Source organism: Cyprinus carpio, chromosome B19 (genome assembly GCF_018340385.1).
Source record: "Cyprinus carpio isolate SPL01 chromosome B19, ASM1834038v1, whole genome shotgun sequence".
Lineage (NCBI taxonomy): Eukaryota > Metazoa > Chordata > Actinopteri > Cypriniformes > Cyprinidae > Cyprinus > Cyprinus carpio.
The window spans coordinates 10,143,278-10,164,051 of record NC_056615.1 but is presented as its reverse complement, the minus strand read 5'-3'; the positions used below and the strand labels follow the sequence as shown (position 1 = coordinate 10,164,051).

Sequence of the window (20,774 nt, the reverse complement as noted above, 5' to 3'; positions counted from 1 at the left end):
TATGGTGCTTTGTGCCTGAACTAATTCTGGCACTAAATGACCTCTAAATCGAAATCATAGAAATGAATAGCTCTCATCTCTCCTCAGAGACAGCTCCACACAGCCAAAACTTTAACTGCATTGCAAAAGTGCAGATTAGATGCACATAACTGCAGACGTGTGCTGGAGTCTGGTTACGACCTGAAATCGATTTCACGTGTTTGTTTGTCCTTAGCGCAAACAGTTGACGGTGCCTCTGTGTCCTGTCCCCTGTTACTGCTCGCCATCCTTCTCCCCTTCCCTCCATTCACAAGCCATCCTAAATCCGCCACTATGTGGAGTGTGTATCAGTGTGTGTGAGACGGATTACGCTGAGGCAAAGCACTGCTAAGCCCCTCTATTACTCGATAATCCCACAGGAGTGTGTACACATGCTCTCGCAGAACACACTGACGTACTGACAAATAGAGACTGAAGAGACACACTCTTGTGATAAATAAGAGGCAGAACAACACACACACGCTCAGAGCGGAGACTGGGAACTTTAATTGGTTGAGTCTCAAACTAGAGCAAACAAAATACACTCTGACACAATTACACAATGATCAGTAAATATTAAAAAAATCAAGAGAAAGTAATCTCCCATTAATATGAAGAATTCTGAAGTACTTAATATATTCTATAATACTTTATATTTTTATACATTATCATTATTACGTACTATATAATATTTAATATATATATATATATATATATATATATATATAAATTAAATATAATATACAGTAGTACATAATAATAATATATAAAATATATAAAAATCAGTTTGTACCCTATTTATGACTATTTTATATTTATAAAACATTTTTATAATAAATTAAACAAAACTAATTAGTAAATGGCATTTTTCATGATTATTTATTTCTGATTATTTATTTCTTTTTTATTGATAAATTGTTAGTTATTATGGCACATTTTAAATAACTTTCTGAATACTAAAAAATAACATAAAATTAATGGTTATTATTAGGTGTATTATGTTCCTTATTTGGAATTATGAGGAGCATAAAAAGTTAGGAATAAATATTTATCATAAAATATATTTTTTTAGAATAAAATTTAATCGAAAAATTGTAAAGTAATTAGAATCTTTCAAATTCTTAAAATAAAGTTTAAAAAAGAGGTAAAGCGTAAGGTATTATGAGTGGCATATTACAAGCAGCATATAAGCTCCTATCGATTTCTAAGATTAATAAAATAACATTTTTGAAAAAGAAAATTGTGAAATGTGTTAAAATGCATGAAATTAGCAATGCAAATTCTAAAATAACTAAATAATTCTAAAAAAAAGATGCAAAATACAAACTAGTGGTCTCAGCCTGTTGTAAACAGCATATAAAGTATATTATATAGTATTTATTATATTATATAGTTTTTAACAAAATAATAAAAAAAAACAGTTTGTGTCCTTGGACTAGAAATTTACACACTCCTAGCTGCTTCAGTGCACATCTATCCACCATCCTTTTGCACAAAAGACCACCATAAATCTAACAGCATGTAACACGCAGCCGTACAGCAACACAAACCTCAGAGCTACAGCCCATTATCACGACTGTACTGTTCTGAAGAACGCCCCCTGCATACAAACTTACAGCTGCATCACGCCGAACATACAAGGACGGAACATAAAAGTGGACCTCCTACGAACACACACACAATATGCACCAAAGCACAGCATGAGGCCCTGTTCAAAGCTATTCACACACTGTGAACCATGCCGAGAAGTCTTTATGTTCCTGAGAGAGCAGGCCCACAGGACTCAGGATGGAGGCTCTTTGAATTAAGGCAAAATGGGATGGCGTGCAATTGTGCTTGGTGTGGCCTTGTTTGGCTCTGCCGTGGCTCAGTGGTGCCGGCCAAACTAAGACAGACTGAAGGGTTGCTTTGAGGACACTGCTGTGATCCATAACAATACTCACGTCTGCCCACACAGCACAGATTGGCCGATGTCCTGTACGCAGTAGGTCTGGGACACAAAAAATATATTGAAAATGCTAAGATATGCCATGCTAATGTATGAATGTTACTGCATTAAAAAAAAAGTTATGTTGAATTTGGTAAGGTATGGTGTGCTATTGTCAGAATTATATGCTCTGCATTTAACCCAATCCGAAGTGCACACACACAGAGCAGTGAACACAACACACACACTGTGAACACACACCCGGAGCAGTGGGCAGCCATTTTTTATGCTGCGGCGCCCGGGGAGCAGCTGGGGGTTCAGTGCCTTGCTCAAGGGCACCTAAGTCGTGGTATTGAAGGTTACATTGTGTTACTGCATTACATAACAACATATCAAACCGAGAAATGAGGCTAAAACAACACTTTTGAGTCATTTCTTTTATGTATAACTAAAAGATTTTTTTTTAAACTCTGTATTTTTCTGCTTTTAGTAAATAAAAGGTATGTCATGAACTGTGTCAAAATATATGTGACTATTATTAGCTACATTCTACAGCACTGAAATGATTAAATGGTTACTGTAAATCAAATACGTCCTTTTGTCATTGTACTGACTGAACTTATGTTTCAGGAAAATTTCTCAGTGCATAGCGACAAACAGGCTTTCAGGAAAATGCTGTGTTAGTGTTTGATGCTATTTAGCATTTGGGAAGAAAATAAAAACCAAAACGGCAATTAAAGTTGTTATTATTTTAGCACAAATGAAGTATTTTTTGTGGAACATTTAGCTTGTGCTTAAGGTATTTTTCTTTAAATTAAATGTCACTTACAGTAGTTTTTACATGTCATTTTTTAAATCTTGATTAATGTTTGTTTCTACATATATCCTACTAATTAAATCTAATATTTCAAACTGTATTAATTAACATTAGTTAATACACCATGGACAAAGATATATTAACATTGAACAACAGCATGTTTAAAAAATAACATTAACCTAGATTAATAAATTCTGTAAAAAAATTGTTGTTCATTGTTTGTTAATGATACCAAATGCATGAACTAATGTTAACTTTACTGTAAAGTGTTGCCGGTATTTTGATATTTCATGCAATTCCATTTGTAGATTTTTTTGGTACCAATGTATATTTTCTAATAAAAAATAAATAAATAAATAAATAATAATAAAATAAAATGAAATAAAATAAAATAAAAAAAATAAATAAATAAATAAATAAAATAAAATAAAATAAAATATCAACATAACATAACATAACATAACATAACATAACATAACATAACATTAACATATAACATAAAAAGGAGACACATCACTGGTCAGGTCTAAATCGTAGCATGCGGTGCTGTTATCTCTCTGTGAGATCTCTCCCATCCTGCTAGCGCTCTCTTAAGCAGCCCTGTGATCATTCATTCAAGACAAATTAAACATTTAGATAACGCCAAGGTGATAAATAGAGGGTGAAAAATGAGTGTGACAGGCCAGCTCCCCACATGAGAGTCACATGACCTGGTGCAAACGTGAAAGACTCTATAGGGATAAATGCGGTCACAATAAACAACCCCTGACGGTGCTTTGACTTTATGTATGAGCGGAACAAATAAACACAAGCTTTTATTCTCGGAGTTCAGAAAATACCATTTCATGGTTTTCTGTAAGCACCGCCAAAGTCATTTTACGGTGTATTTTGACCTTTGCTGTTGCTTAAACATGCTCTGTGATGTGGGTTGCAAAGCAGGATATTGATGATTAATTACTGTGAGTAATCAGGAGGACAAAACTCCAGAAAATGTCAACACATCCACTCAATACATCAGGATCGAGGAGGAATGGAAGCTTATAGCAGCAACACTTCTCAGAATATTACTTCACACTGATTGCTTGGCTCTCCTTGACCCTGCTTTCAAAGGACGAGATTTTAAAAATAACCTCTATCAACCTGCATGTTGAAAAAGTCATTTGTGTTCGTCATGTAATTCATGTAAAACGACACTAGATATGACTTATGCGTCTTCTGCATTGAGCTCCTTACCTCGGACCTCAAGCTCGTGCACACCGGCACAGGGTCAGCGGGTTGCCTTTCACACACGCCACCAAATCCCTGGCCTGCCAGAGCTTGTTTGGAGGTATAAAATAACATATAATTGTTTTCCAAGAAAGAGCTGCAGTAAGAAATCATCCGGGCTGGTAACATGTAACTAAAGAGTTTAAAGATAACATCAGTATTTATGTCTAGTGTGATGGAATGTTAACCAATTTGTGAATACAAGTACTAAATTCACACTGTTTGCAACTGATGTCTAGATTTTCAGCAGTAACAGTCTGACCTTTTGACCCAGTGTGTCAGACACAAGACCTCTGCCACCCTAGCATAAGAAAACAGTTGTTTGGTTTCAGACGCAGCTTAAATATACCACTTCGGTGATTAGAAAAGCAAAAGCAAACACTTGTGCTCCTAAGTCCCCAAAAGCCATTCAGTGTAAGAGGTTGTTTGGATAAAGAGTAAACTTGTCAATATTTGTGTATGAAGAATGAATGCATTAGTAGAGCAAACATTAGTGTATTGCTGAGAATCAAAGTTTAAATTAAGGCTCAAGTAAGTTTACTCAGCAGTCATATTCACAATATCCTCAGACAGTTATTTCCAACCATGTTAAGTAGAGCTCCTTTAATAGGTAAAGACTGATTAAATAAATAAATATAAAAGTAACAAATAATAACTTTAAGAGAGAATTTAGGCATCACAAAATTACAATGTGAAAAAATGAGTTTTTTAAATTACATTTATTTGTATTTACATTCATTGCAATAAATTTGTGTTTTTAAAGATTTAGGATTTACTTTAAGTTAGATGACAGTCAAGATAATCTAATTGTAAAAATAGAGGGAATGAGCATGAACAATTAAATATCTAATATTGGACAATATAAATAAATAAAACTGAGAACTGATAACTGATATGGTAATTGGTGATATATTATGCATCCCTAATTTAATATCAGACATAAAATACGATAACACCCTTAAGATCAAATACCCCCCCCCCCCTTCAGAAAACTGCAATACCACCATATTGTGTCAGTCAGTCGGAAGCAATATTCCTTAATTGTATTGCCAGATCCCTGCTGATTCCCACCCCTAGGTCAAAGGTTGAATTCATTTCGAATTCATTTCTGGGAGAGTAACATCACAGCATGCCGGAGAACTGAATGTTTATTGCTCTGACCTTCTTTCAATGTTCCAGAACCTTTGACTTCCAAGCGGCTCCAGCCAGTGTGCTGAGAGACATGTTTATGACAGCAGTGAATGTGGTTTGTGTTATTCTGAAGCTGCCATTCAAAACTGTTCAAAAGAGGAAGATGGAAAATGGAAGTATAATACAAGTCTGTGTGTGATTGTTAGAAATGAAGAGGAGAAACGTGTGCGAACAGGTGTGAACGGGTGCATCTCTGTGAAAGGCTGGATTCCAAGGTGCTTTGGTGATTATGCTAGTAATTTATTTATTCTCCCTCTTTCTAGAAAGCACTCCGCTGAGATCACGGTGTGAAAGGACACAGTTTTAAGTGCTGAGGGGGAGAGGGACTCAGGCACAATGGAATGCCACTGCTACTCCTGCCAAGAACACTTTTCCCATGCGCCCGGGAGCCAAGACTTCCCCCAACCGCCAAGAATAGCACTGCTGTCCTCACTCACCAAACTCTCTCTCTCTCTCTCTCTCTCTCACACACACACACACACACACAAGGGAGGCAAACACAAGGCTGGGTTCTACAGCACCCAAACTTCAAAAGAGTCATGTGTGCAAGACACACTCCTGACAAAAAATGACTTGAATTATACTCTTAATAAAGGTTCTTTATTGGCAGTGATGGTATGAAATAGCATTGTTCTTTACAAAAAAATTTTTTTTAAAGAAATGTTCACTGAAAGATACTTTGGAGAACCAAAAATTGACCTTCTGTGGCATATGGAACTTCATTTGTGACCCTGGACCACAAAACCAGTCATAAATAGCACAGGTATATTTGTAGCAATAGCCAACAATACATTGGCTCAAAATTATAGATTTTCTTTTATGCCAAAAATCATTAGGATATTAAGTAAAGATCATGTTCCATGAAGATATTTAGTAAATGTCCTACTGTAAATATATGAAAACTTATTTTTTTTATTAGTAATATGCATTGCTAAGAACTTTGTTTTGTCAATATTTCGATTTTTTTGCACTCTCAGATTCCAGATATTCATATATACATGTATCTCAGCCAAATATTGTCCTATTCTAACAAACCATACAACAATGGAAAGATTATTTATTCAGCTTTCAGATGATGTATAAATCTTTATTTTTAAGAGTGTATGGATATGAAGAACACAGTTGTCTAGCTTAAAGTGACATTTTGCTGAAAAATCCTTTATTCACCCTCTTGTCATTCCTAAATTGTATGACTGACATTCTTCTGTGGAACAGAAAAGAAGATATTTTGAAAAATGTGATTTTACAATGAAAGTCAATGGGGTCCAAGTAGAAGAAAAACAGTACATATAGGTTTGTAATGACATGAGAGTCAGTAAATCATAACAGCATCGACTATCCCTTTAATGTTTTCATAAGCAGATCGCGCTTTGATCTTGCAGATCCTCCATATTTTTATAATGACATAACAAACACATCTAAATTGACTTTGATGCTTTCCAATGCACTCACGACTTCAATTTGTCTTCCATTTGGGCTCTTTCTTTCTTTTCTTTTTTTTTTTTTTTTTTTTTTTTTTTTTAAAGAGGCTTTTGAGAACTAACCAACAGGAAAAGCACATTGCCGAACCCCACCTTTGCCCTATTAACACTTAACAGAAGATTAGGACATTCAGAATGCATTAGGAAGCGCAGCATCATGAGTGAGATGAATTGCTATGCTTCACCATGCGAACTAAGAGTCCAGTGACCTTTAACAGGAGGAAAGCTTTTACTCTAAATGCCCATGATTGGTTAAAGGAGCTATTGGGATAGTAGAACTGTCTGAGATGAAAAACAGAGTGAGTGAGACAGAGAGAAAAACAGACAGAAAAGAGAGCCTCAGCTCATGAAGTACTAATTTTGATATGTCTCTATTAATTACCCTCAAAATGAGCTCATATCAAGACTTTCACAGGCCTGATTTGTCTCTCGTTGAGTCATGCTCCAATATATTGGCTTGGCTAATTAATCGTCTCATATTTGGCCAGTTTGAGAATATAACTGCTTCTGTTGCTGACACATTTTGATAATTGCCCTTGGGTCAGATTCAGTATCTTACATCAACGATTAATGGACTTATTTAATACATCTTTTTAGAAATTCTATTATAAGCATATAACTTTGAGTGAAAAACTGAACTGAAAAATTAACATGAATTGGTATGTTTTAACTTTTTTAAGTTTTTGTAAAACATGATGATTATATTTCCCAGAATTCTATCCACTGTATCATAACTTGGCCAACTTTTTATTTAAGTAAAGGCTTAAATGTGAAGCAATGTGCAAAAACGTTGTCCACCTGCTTGTGCTGCTTGTAGCAGCAGCTTTCTCCTAAACGTTAAACAAATGGTGGCATATGTACTACAAATGTAGTCTTTTGCTTCCTTCCTTTTACTAATACTAATATATGTAAAATAATTAAAAATAAAAAGTATAAAAAATAATTTAAATTCTATATTTATTTATACAAAAATGTGGTAATATATAATTTCTGGTATACTTTTATCAGATAAATGAATTTCACATTTACATGTTTCTTTCCTCTTTCAATAATTATCTATCTATCTATCTATCTATCTATTGAGAGATATACATATAAACAACAGCACTAATATTTCAAAATGATACTTCAAATCCTCTGAGCATAAATCTTTGCACCACAAGTTATATTACACCAGCAGGGGGCACTTTAAAAATTCATTCACAAATCGGAAAATAAAATACCACAAAAACAACAGAAAAACAACAACAACAACAACAAAAAGTATTTCATGCACATAAATGCACTTAATGTAATGCACTTAAACTAGAGTAGACTGTATACACTCTGGAGAACATGAGCCTGTTCACATATACACATATCTTTCAAGAACATGTGTATTACTTGCTAATGAGGCGCTTAACCGGCATCTACGAACCCGCTGCACGTGCACACGACAGTGTCTGAGCATGCTACAGTAAACCTGCACGTTACAGTACGCCTGCAACTGACCGTGCTTCAAGCATGAATCATTAAAGCTGTGTTGTCCCAAGCGGTTTGTGCTAGATAGCTTTTTCCTGGAGGTGTTTTACGTGAAAGCGCAGCTTTCAGCCCTAGCTGTGTTGTTTTGTAAACAGCCCTGTTGCTAGGCAGACCTGTATTATTGCTCCACCAATCAGGGCCTGATTTGACGGGTGAGTAGGACCAAGAGTTATTTTTTACAATCGCACTCCAGATAATGCCTCAACACAAGTAGTAAAATGTAGAATTAAAGGTCACTGCTATCAAAAGGCATACGTGTATCTGTGTGTGTATATGTGTGTGTGTGTGTGTGTGTGTGTGTGTGCAAGTCCTGCTGTCGTACCTCATTCAGTCGCCTCCAGTGTTTCAGTAAGTGTTGCGGCCCATTGAAGTCGTTACAATCCCAACGCGACTCGTAGTTTCAGCGCAGGCCTCCAGCACAGCCTGTGGACACACACACACACATAAACACACATATATTACTCAATAATCCAGAGCCAGCAGCGTGTACAGTCACAAACAGGACACCTTCCTACCCTTGAATTCCCGTCCCGTCCCGAGCCTGTGAACTAAGTGCTGAGGGAACATGATCCACATACAAATGCATTCAGGTGCATTTACTCTAGTAGTCACTCTCATACTACTGCAACTCTGTCATCTTGCAGCTCCACTCCCTTCAGACGCTCACAACACAGAATGGACCGCTATGGAAACCGAGTAACAAGACAACACAAAGGCGGAGGTGTGGGTGTACAGTGAGTGTGCTCTTTAAATAAAGATGGTCATTATTAGGGCTGTTCTCAGATCAGCGTTGAGCTCATGAGCGTGCAGGACGCACTGTAGCTGTTGCTAGACTTTGTTTGGTTTCTTTCAGTAACCACCTGCGGTATTCCATGAGGCATAAAGCAGGAATGACATCACATCACTCAACTACCAGAAGCGCAGATCTTAGATCAGTATTCAGGAGTAGGACTCCGCAGCACAGATTGCAAATTGCAGCAAGGAAGCCGTTTATCATTTATCTCTGGGGCATTACGTGAGAAATAAACTGTTGCCTTCAGAGGATTAGATGGCAGCAATCTATTTCCGAGTGACATGCCCTCTGCTTATGTCGCATTTGTGTTGCATCTAGGGATGTGCACAAATATTTTAAAAAGTTGACTAGTCAACTAATCTTTCAGAACAAGAAACCCTGTATAAAAAGGCTGATTTCAGGTTCACCTCAGCCTTTTTTGTTAGCAATCACAAACATCCAGAAGGTGCCGGATTATGATCTAACAAATGGAAAAGAAAGTAGGGGTATTGACATGTTTGTTTTTTTAAAGATGGACTGAGATCATCTACTGTATATGACCGTTTAAAGCTGAATGCTGAACTAAATTACTTTTAGCAGTTATATGCATTTTAAAAATATTTGTCTCCACTTTTTTGCCACATACTACTACTTCTACTACTAGTAAATGTAAAATTAATAATGTAAAATCACATTTTTTAAATAAATAAAAATATAAAAAATAAATAAATTATATATATATATTTAAATATAATTTATTAATATATAACACATTTAGGTTTTATCAAATTCATGCATTTCAAAATTAAGACTTTCACTAAAAAAAAATTAAAAACAAAAGAATTCAAAAATTATAGAGTTATATATTTGTTCATATATACTGTACTAACAGATAATTTATAGTAAATTGTATCAGATATATATATATTTCAAAATCAAATTTTTCTCTACACTTTTTTTGCCACATTATTATTATTATTATTATTTATATTCTTTATAACAATAATTTTATCATATATATATATATATATATATATATATATATATATATATTTCAAAATTAAAATTTTCTCTAAATAAATGTAAAATTTGTTCATTTAAATTTACAATTATTAAAAATATATTAAATTGCTTTAAATAAAATATATTAAATTATAAATAAATAGCAGATTACTATATCTGTTTATATATGATGCATTTAATACATCATTTATAATATATTTTATCAGATATATGCATTTCAAAATTAAATCTCTCTACACTTTAATGGCACAAAATATCAACAATAACAAAGATGACAAAAAAAGAAATCTAAAGTAAATCATAAATGAAAAAAAATTAGAAAAATTTATTTAATTCTATTCTACATCAGATATACACATTTTCAAATTTACAGTCTTTCTTTAGACTTTCTCTACACCATAAGTCCACTGTCTATGTCCATGTCCATTGTCACTTATCTCCTAGTTGCACCAAAGAAGCAGGTTTTATGGCTTAAGTTGTGATGGTAATGAGCAAGAGGAGAGGTCATGATTATATGTCAATGTCATTTCATGTTTTCTTTGCAGTGATTACCAAGTATACACTTCTGCCATATCGTCCAATTCTGCAGATTAATTATTCTCTGTACTGCTTTGGCAACATTGTATTTTGGCAGACGTGCTGATAAAGCATCACTGATGAGAGAGATAGAGCAAGAGAGAGAGAGAGAGAGACCAGACAGATGGTTGCAGCGGGTGGGTGCAGTAAAACTTGTGACAACAGCCATTAGTGCTACAGGAGTCTGAGACCGAGGACAGATAGTGGGATGTGTGAACATGTGAACGAGGGAGAGAATGAGTGAGAAACCTAAACGCAACAGTGGAGAAAACCAAGACATAAGTGCTATAGACAGTCAACACAACATTATATGTAGACATAAAGACCATCCTCTGGTATCAAAACATGCCACTTTCCACTGTCTTCCAGATTCCTATGTGTTTGAGAAGCTCTGAAATACATGCGTCATATGTGGTCTTACTGTAGATGATTCATCAATGTGTGTTAATTTAAAAAGAAAAATGTTTGGCATGTTCAGAATACCACACTATAATAACACTCAAATCTCTTATGGTGCTCCGCAGGGTTCCATTTTGGGTCCTCTTCTTTTTGCATTATATATGCTTCCGCTAGGTCAGAATTATGCAGAGACACAACTTTTTTCTTATTCGATTGCTTGCAGATGTTTCAAAACGTGGCAGCCAGATTACTGACCAACACTAAAAATGTGAGCATATTACACCTGTGCTCACCTCTCTTCACTGGTTAACAGTTCAGTTCCACATTGTTTTTAAAATTATGCTTTTTGTTTTTAAAGCTTTGCATGGGATTTCTATTTCTATTCTATATCTATTCTTTGTGTTTTAATTCTTCCTAAGAGAAATTTTATCATTTGTCGATTTCTTTGTGTTTTGTATACTGTCTAGTCTTTTATTTTGTTTCAGTCTTGTTGTATATTTTCTGCACAGCACTTTGGTTTCAACATCTGTTGTTTTTAAATACGCTTTATAAATCAACTAAACTACTCAAACATACTATGTTTAGTATATAGTAAGCAGCAATGTACTGTAATGTATAATCATATCACTGTGCACAGTTTGCCATTGGCGTGCAATAGGCACTATTAATAAAATGTGGCCCCCACACAATTAAAATTAGCACAAATGTGCACATATTTTGAGTGTATTTTCGGGACTCTTTTTTAACGTCTTTTATTTTCCCAGACACGTTATCAAAGCCTTTCAAATTAGGACGAAGATGGCGATTGTTGTTGTTAAATTCATATTTTCACACATTAACAGCCTACAGCAGCGTGGTAACATGCATGTTACGACAACAGTTTGCTTTTACAATGCTGTCCCTAAATACTAAGAGAAGTACTGAATAAAATGACTGACTCAGAGCAGGTTGCTATAATAACTTCAAACGTTATGCAGCAGTTTAGGTTAGTAGGTCACTCCTAATATATCATAAGGAAATTGTGTTTAACCCTATAAATTTTACATCACATAATTCAATAGAAAAGGCTGAATCAATAGATTAAATAGATCAAAAGCAATAGATTAAATAGATAGCTGTCAATAGATTTATTACATTGTAATAAAAGCAGTCATTTAGGCAAAAGTCAGAAAACTTCTGAAATTAAATTTTTGTATGTATGAAATTATTCAGATAACCTACTTAGTTTCCCAGAATGTGTAGTATATATAACAGCTCACTGCATGCAATACTATAATCCAATGCATTTCACTTGATCTTCCATTTCCAGTATGTCGACCAATCCAGAAGTAATATTAGGTGTGATTTTAAACATCATGGCTCATAACTTGTTTGAATACTGTTAATATTATTAATAGATATTATTCATGAGATGAAAACTGGATGCTACATAATGAATTTACATGTACATAATGAGACCATGTGACAACAATGTTGCATGATATATTGTTGTTAGAAATGTTTGTTGCACAATACAAATGGTGGAAAAATAATATTAACCAATAAAATCAATAAAACAAATAAACATCTTTAAGAAACGACTAAGGACACATCACTTCCACGAACTCCCACTGAACAAAACTGTATAACTAACATCACATATTTTCTGACTGGCTAACACTGTGTGGCATCACACATATTCACTTTTAGGTTGGTCAGACAACTTTTCACTGAATCTGGTCATGTTTTGCACATAACTGTGACTGTTGCAGTGGAATTACCCTGTTGTAGTACTAGTACTTACTAAAACCAGCTGATTTAAAGAGGATCCAGAAACTGGTTATTTGGCACTAAAATTAAACATACTATACTGCAGATTCTACAGCTTGAATATCCTACCTCAAAATGTCTCTATTCCACAGCTCAGATGAGCTTGAGAGTGCTGCTACAAGCACAGCGTGAATGATCAAGAGTCACGAGGAAATCTGCATTACTACAGTGAGAAAATTATTACACCAGGTGCTGTTCATTAATAGGTAACCAAGCATGATACTAATTCCAATGAATCTATTTTGAATTTCTAGAAATCAGAGGTTAAAACAAAATCCTGTGGCTGCATGGTTATATCAGATCTATTCAGCTGTTTTAGTATGCAAAAAAGACACCTTCAAACGCTATTACTGTCAATTTAATGCCTTTTTCTTCTTTTATGTGTCACATGTTTGTGGCTGTAGCCACAAGCCATAAACAGCAATGGGGTAATTCTGCAAGCTCAGTCTTTTTATGAGACACAGCTCACACTGCTAGCATCACTTAAACATTTCCCCGAATGTCACTTTCCTCAAAGTTACTGTCAGCTCTAGCTCTAGGAGTTGGTGTTGGGTAAACAAGACTGCCAGGAAGTCACTGTTTAAGGGGCATGTATGTGTAGAATGAGAAAAATGCTTTTAAGAACAAGATGATGTTTGTACAACATCTACTACTGTTGCAACTGCAGCCAAACATTGACTTGTTTGGTTTGGTTGAACAAGTAATTTCTACAGTAACATTGTGGAATATACTTCTAAGAAATTACATACTTCTTACTTTATACAGTGTGTTTCAGAGGTGACAAACTGCCTGACAGATGGACAGACATACTGGAATGAGAATTTTCTTATAATTTTCCCACAGAAGTCATTTCAAATCTCTGTGAAATATCTTAGCACCTCAGGCCAACGATGTTTCATACTCTGGGTCTCTTAACATTTATATCCAAACCTTAAACAAAAAGACCAGATATAGATATAGGAAGTGACACTAAGCGGAAACCAATTTTTTCAATTCCACATTTTTTTTTTTGTCACCAGCAGAAATTAAATGAAGTTGCTATATCGTCTCTGTTATTATTCACCAGATCATTGTCAGAATCTGCTGAATTTGTTGAAGATAAGTTTAAGATTTTCACCTTGTGAACTAGGGGTGGGCGATATGACCAAAATCGTCATCATATGAGTAATTTTTTTTTCACAATAACGATATATATCACAATATAGTTATTTTTGCTTAAATTAAAGTCTTTATGACATCAAAAAATTTTATACTATTGATACTATAGAATAAAAGAATAAACAAATAAATAAGAAATGCTGCATACATTAAAGAAAGTAATCTAATGTATAAAAACAGCATATTTTTCACTGTGTACATTTAATATATATTACTTCTTATTAAAGTTACAAGAGTGATTTAGTCAAGAGCAATGAGAGATTTTCTCTCTTTTGTTGTTTGATTAACATGAATGACATACAGCAGGAATATTAGACTGCTGTCACTTTAAGAGCTGCCCAGTTCCAATATACTGTTACATGTTTTCTTTTTCAGCTGTTTGCTTTCACTTAAGACCTAAATTACTCTGTTTACAAGGATACGTGCAAAGAAGGGCATTTTGGCACATACAAGTATGTATTTAACTGTACAAGGCCTATAAAGCTGCAAAAATAACTCTACTCAATATTCCAGCGCTTTATGAGCACCATCTCCACATGCACGCGCCTCTCTGACAGCACTTGCATATAGCGAAATGAGTTCTCGTTCACTGCTGATTGCACTTCAATGGCTTAAAATCACTTGTTTTTAAACTGCAATGCTAAAAATCGCATACAAAAGATACGTTTTCGTGACCATTTAGCGCAGCATCTTCACGTGAGTGAATGTTTAATGCTGCATCGCCCTCAGTCTCTAAAGCCCTGATCGTATCCCCTTATCATCACATGGGAAATTTCAAATCAGACTGAATGAGAATGATTAAATTAGACATCTCTTAGATATCTAATATTGCCAACAATGCAACATATACTCAGGCAGGCAAAGCACACATGGATAAGATCCCTGTATCTGTTTATGGTTCCTAAAACAAGTTTGTATTGTCAAGCAAGTCTGCTCCACAAAGTCCATTTTAGAGTAGATTAGTGTATGTGTGTGTTACACAACACAGTGCGACGTGTAAGGTTCCCATGAGCAGATAAAGGACAAGCAGTAAGCCAATACCATCCTTGTAGCGGAGCTCGGTTAGCAGGGAAAGAAACAGAACATAGGAAGAGAGGGAGAGTGAGGAACAGAGAGGATAATGGGGGATGACACATCAAGAGGATCCAGGAAAGTTAAGGGGTGAACTGCCCCTTTGCAGAGGGCTTTAAAATCTCTCCTTACCTTCCTATAAACTGACGGACCTGACTGAGCCACATCTGTGTGAGCAGGGAACAGAATTAACTTTTTCCACAGCTACCAATAATGGGTGTATTTAGAACATTTCATATTTCACATTTTGGTGAAATACTGACCATGTAAAATAAAGTAAAAACTTGAGTTTTAATACATTTTTGACTCCGCTATAATTGAGTCACAACAGATGACTCACAGTATTAGCAGACTGGAAAGATTGTTTGTATGACTTATATAACTGATGCAAGTAATTCAAATATTTAAACAGACTGAAATTTAACTCCTTATTCACTTATAAACTGAATGGACTACATTTCTGATTAATTTGATGAAGTTTTGCATATTTTTGAAGCTTGAGAGCTTAAGTTATCATTCATTCATGTACACTACTGTTCAAAAATTACTGGTAAGATTTTTAATTTACTGTTTTTGAAGGACTTATTTTACGCTCACCAAGGCTGCATTTATTTGATTCAAAAATAATTTTTTTTTTTTTTTTTTTTTTTTTACTTTTTTAAAATATTTTGAAATATACAGTAATTGCAATCCAAAAATGTTTTACTTTTAATGATGGCAAAGCTGAATTTTCAGTGTCACATGCTCCTCAGAAGTCATTCTACAGTGCTGATTTGGTGATTTGGTGATTTTGAAGGGGAAAAAAAACATACTGACCCTGTTCTTTTGAAGAGTAGTGTATAGTTGCATGAAATAAAAGTGACCAGTACTGTTTTCAAAATTTCCCTGTGTTACACTAAAGAAAGAAAGTCAAATGGGTTTAAAACAATATGAGGGAGAGTAAATAATGACAGAGGATAAACTATTTCTATAAACCTGTGTTTTCTTCTGAAATGAACTGAACAGACCTAATCAGACCTATTAGATATACAACGGCATTTTCATGTCAAATCAAGCCATTTACATTCAAACATTATGCATCAATGCCTCATACCGCCGTCATAAGGTGCACCATATGCTTTGCACACAAAGTAATCATGGTGTTTTTCTTCTACAGATGGAAATGGCATGGCATATACCATCTCTCTTTTCTCACAGGACAGAGAGGAAACAAGATGGAGTGCCTCAAAGGAGTTCAGCAGCAGGTGTGTGTGTGTATGTATGTGCGTGCATTAGAGGACAGCAGGTTGAAAGCCTTCCTTCTTTCAACCAACGGAATCCAGTGCACACACACACAGAGCAGCACAGTGAGCATGCTCAGTCGCTCGCTTCATTCAAGGTCAGCGCTGAGAGGCAGGTGATGACATCATTACTACAGCAGCTCAGTTATTTCACCAATCAATAGAGAAGCAGCAATGAGTTCATCTAAGCTACTGCCAGATGGCTGGAGCCACCCAATGAGAATCCGCTTCACAAATACATATATATATATATATATATATATATATATATATATATATATATAGATATATATATATATATAATATATATATATCCCACAAAGTGCAAGCAGCCGTGCAGCGAGTGGCTGTGTTCATAATGATGAGAAATCACTTCACACAGTCTCGGTGCTGAGGGATGCTCCCTGTTTCCACAGCAATATTACAGTCTATTCATTCCACCATTTAACATAATGAGACAGGACTAGCTTATTCAGCCAGGGAAAAAGCAATATTTATACATGAAACAAGCACAGAAAACCAGTGACTCATACTGGAGGACGGATGTCTCAGTATTATATTAATGGAAGATGGCTTTGGATCATACACTGTAATGTTATTTTATAATGTGCCTTACAGCTTGGGAAGTATGTGTTTTAGAAATCATATTATGAGTTGCTGAATGTAAAAGAAAAGGTACTACAAAAAAATATTTTGTCAGATTTAGCAAAAAAAAAAAAAACAACAACAAAAAAAAAACAAACCTGCTTAATTTTGCCACTATTAAATGCCCCAAATAGAAAATGCTTAATCGCTTTTCACTACAATTATATATTTATTATTATACTTAAAAAAAATGCCATTTAAAGGGCCATTAAAGTTTTAATAAAAGATGCCATTATCATATTAGAAAAAAACAATGTACAATATAACACTGTACAATATAAAAACACTTTCACAGTAATATGCTAAAACATGAAAGCCAGGTACAATTTGACAGTTTGCATTTTCTCTAAATGTCAAGATTAGGATTTATATTTACATTCATTTTTGAGATTTAAACATAAGTCTCCTTTAACATTTCATATCACAGATGAATATTTACACTGTCACTACCATTCAAAAGTTTTTTAACCTTTGTTTTGAATGGAAAGAATTAATTTTTTTTTTAAAATTCTTATGTGAAAAAGTTCTTTTAAATTGTAATTAGATTTCACAATATTACTGGTTTACTGTATATTTGAAAAAATAAATGCAACCTTGGTGAATGTAAGAGACTTCTTTAAAAATTTTTAATTAAATCTTTCGAACCCTAAACTAATGAAAAGTTATGAAGATTTAAGATTATGATTTATAGTAAAGCATAAATTTATGATAAAAATGAAAACTTAATTGGGCCATTTTTTTATTGCTCATTATTTCACATTCACCGCATACCATATTTCATAAAATTTGATCTATAATCCTACTTTACCACAAAAAAGACAAATAGTTAATTTTCAAACAATCACTGTTTTCATTAATAATTATTCACTTTTTAATGGACTCAGCAGACATGCAGTGCTACTCATAAAATGCTGAGAATTTTGCCTGGGCAGTAGAACATTGATACCTCAGCTGTAGATATAGTCACAAATAAATCATGACAATGCAATCGCGTCATTAACAATCACAAAGCCTGTCACTCAACCTACAATCACCATTCAATACGTTCCCTTTGTGCGAAACTACTGGAGAGGTACAACAGGAGGAAGGGAAGTGGATATCTCTGCTACACACACACACACACACACACACTCATTTACAACTGCCTAAAAAGCCACTCAAAGCTCCTGGTCACACTTAAAGTAGTAAAAATCAATCCGTGACAGGTTCATTGAGGGCCGTCTTTGGGTCATTGTGAGGAACTGATGCAGAGATAGCTTTGTGCTTCCTGCGTTTCTCCTGCTGTGCTCAGCTGGGACAAATGCAAAAGTAATGGATAGTGTGAGGGCCAGGTACTTCTCTCAGGTTACTGTGTCGTACCCCAGGCTGACCTCATTCCTTTTAACTTCTCTCATTGTCTGTCTGTCTCTCTCTCTCTCTCTCAGTGCTGAGGGTGTCATATGAGCTGCTTTTCTCTGACGATCTGACTGACATTGTCATCCCATCATGTCAACGTGTGTGTGCTTTCGTTTGGCACTCTGGTCTTTTTTCAGTCAAAGATTTGTTTACCATCGCCTGAAAACAAAACTTTTGAAAGCTATTTTCAACAACAGGATTACTAGTAACAGAAATATGAGAAATAGGAACATGACAGCTGTAAATATGTCAATATAGTAAAAGAAAGAGCAAAAATGTGTGTGGGGGGGGTGGGGGGAATGTATCAGAGGAGGCCAGTGTTGTTATTGTTAAATAAAACTATTACAAATAATTTTCATTAATTGAAATAAAGCTAAAAATATTAATATTAGATGAAAAAACTAAACTTGAAAATATGAAAATGAAAAAAAAAATGTTGCTTTGGCAACTAAGTTAAAATTAAGCTTAAGTGCTACAATTACTAAAAAAAGTGCATAAAAAGGACTAAAAATTTAACTTAAATTAAAATGCAAAACATAAAAATAAAAAGCTATTTCAAAATATAAATAAATACTGTAACAGTATAAAAACTAAAGCTTAAATATCAAGGGAGGCAAAGGTATGATAGCATCCTCAAAAACATTCACAAACAAAATTATATATATAAACGATACAAACTACAATATGACCAAATTAACTATTATTTTCATTAATTTACCTACACTAAATATTATAGTTGTAAAAAATATACATATTATTACAGCACGTTTTTAGTAGAAAATACGATTTAATTAAATTAACATTTCTTTGCAATCATTTGCTAAATTTAACAGCAATTTCTGAGTAAAATTTTTTCAAAGTAAATCCTTTTTTTTTTTTTAGTATGTACATAACTTAGATTTTTTTTCCCTCTCTCTTTCATGCACCCAGGTGAGTCTGAATCACTGCATGACTGTCAAATACAGCTGTAAGCATACTACAATGATTTATTTTATAGCTTTAGTTTGATTTACATATCAAACTCTGGAAAATTCCTTCATGTGCAGGCGCTGCGTCATAATTAACATGCTCTTTCTGACCATTACAGAAATGTTTGGTATTTGATGAGATGGTTCACACAAACAGAGCTTTGTGACTTTGCTATTTACTGTTAAACATACATGTAGTCAGCTTCACACAGAATATGAAAAAATACATAAAAGCACAATCTTCTCCAGTCTATCTATTCGCAGTTACAGAGGACCAGCAAATTAATCAAGCACCTACACACTTTGTATGCGTAGGTTTTCACTTCACAACACCTCCAGTCTAACCTCTGCAATTGAGCCTCACATAAGCTCATAGACAGAAAAAAAACATCATGTCTATGAAAAAGAATCAAAGCTGCAGAGATACAAAGGCAGATGAATAGATATAACAGCAAAGAAGGGAGAAAATAAAAGAGAAAGAGAGTGAGACACAAGAACATGGGAGAGGGATGGGAGAGTCTATTTCTGCAGATCTTCAAACATTCAAAGCCCTGATGACTCCTCCAAAGCACGTATGGGACCGCCGCTCCTTCAGACCCCCTACTGTGAGACAAGCCTGAAAGAAGACCAAACTAGCTTTGTGCTGACATAAAAAACTCATTCATACATAATTGATAGTATATAAGGACTCTGCAGAATTCAGAAACACCATACAGTCAGATTACACAGAGGATGTTAAATTCAAAGGAAACATATTGTATAGATAACTGACAGCATTAATTTCTATACACATACTGTTTGAACAAGACCAAACAAGGAGAATGAAAATGCAGTGCTGTTTTTAGACACCAGATGGCGCTGTATTTCAAGTGAAGTGAGGGGGAAACGAGAACAGTTCTCGGATCAGTGAGAATATTTACACAAGTATTACACTGAGAATCACTTTCATCTGTAGTCAGTGTTTAATGGGAGTGTCTCAGTGTGATGAAGTGAAGGATTATTAAATCAGATCTCAAGATTTGCACAACATAATATGCTGTATATAGCACAGTGGAAATGACCATGGAAGAAACCTGATGTATAATAACTGCACGTGGTTGGCCTACCATATGGTCTCAGTTTGCATTAGAACAAGCAGCACTGAGCCTGACAACAGGCTGTAAAACACCTTAGATGTGTCCTAACCAGGCAAGATAGGTTTTTTGAATGTGAAAAAGCAGTGTGATGCGACAAAATAACAAACAATTATAACATATTTGATGTTCAAAGTCATGTGGAGCAGGATTTTGAACCAACGGGATTGCTTGGTGAGTGGAGTTTCATAGTCACTACAATAGAAATCAAGGCTGTATCCAAAATCATCCCCTATGAACTCATTCACTATTCCCTACATCACTCCTAGGGTGGCCATCTGTCTGGTCAGACAGTCCAGTTTTGACAGTCCAACGCATGGTATA

General features: G+C 34.7%; 1 protein-coding gene across 4 annotated transcripts in view; it reads right to left on the bottom strand.

Moving 5' to 3' along the window:
* LOC109073706 (ataxin-1-like) overlaps positions 1–20,774 on the bottom strand; it is a 104,358-nt gene that overhangs the window by 26,284 nt on the left and 57,300 nt on the right. For 3 of the 4 annotated variants that reach the window (XM_042744754.1, XM_042744753.1, XM_042744752.1), the window contains one exon: positions 8,544–8,644. The gene's annotated coding sequence lies outside the window, so the exon portion shown is untranslated. Of the gene's footprint in view, positions 1–8,543; positions 8,645–8,736; positions 8,906–20,774 lie in introns of those variants that run through there. The other variant, XM_042744755.1, reaches the window with a different exon arrangement.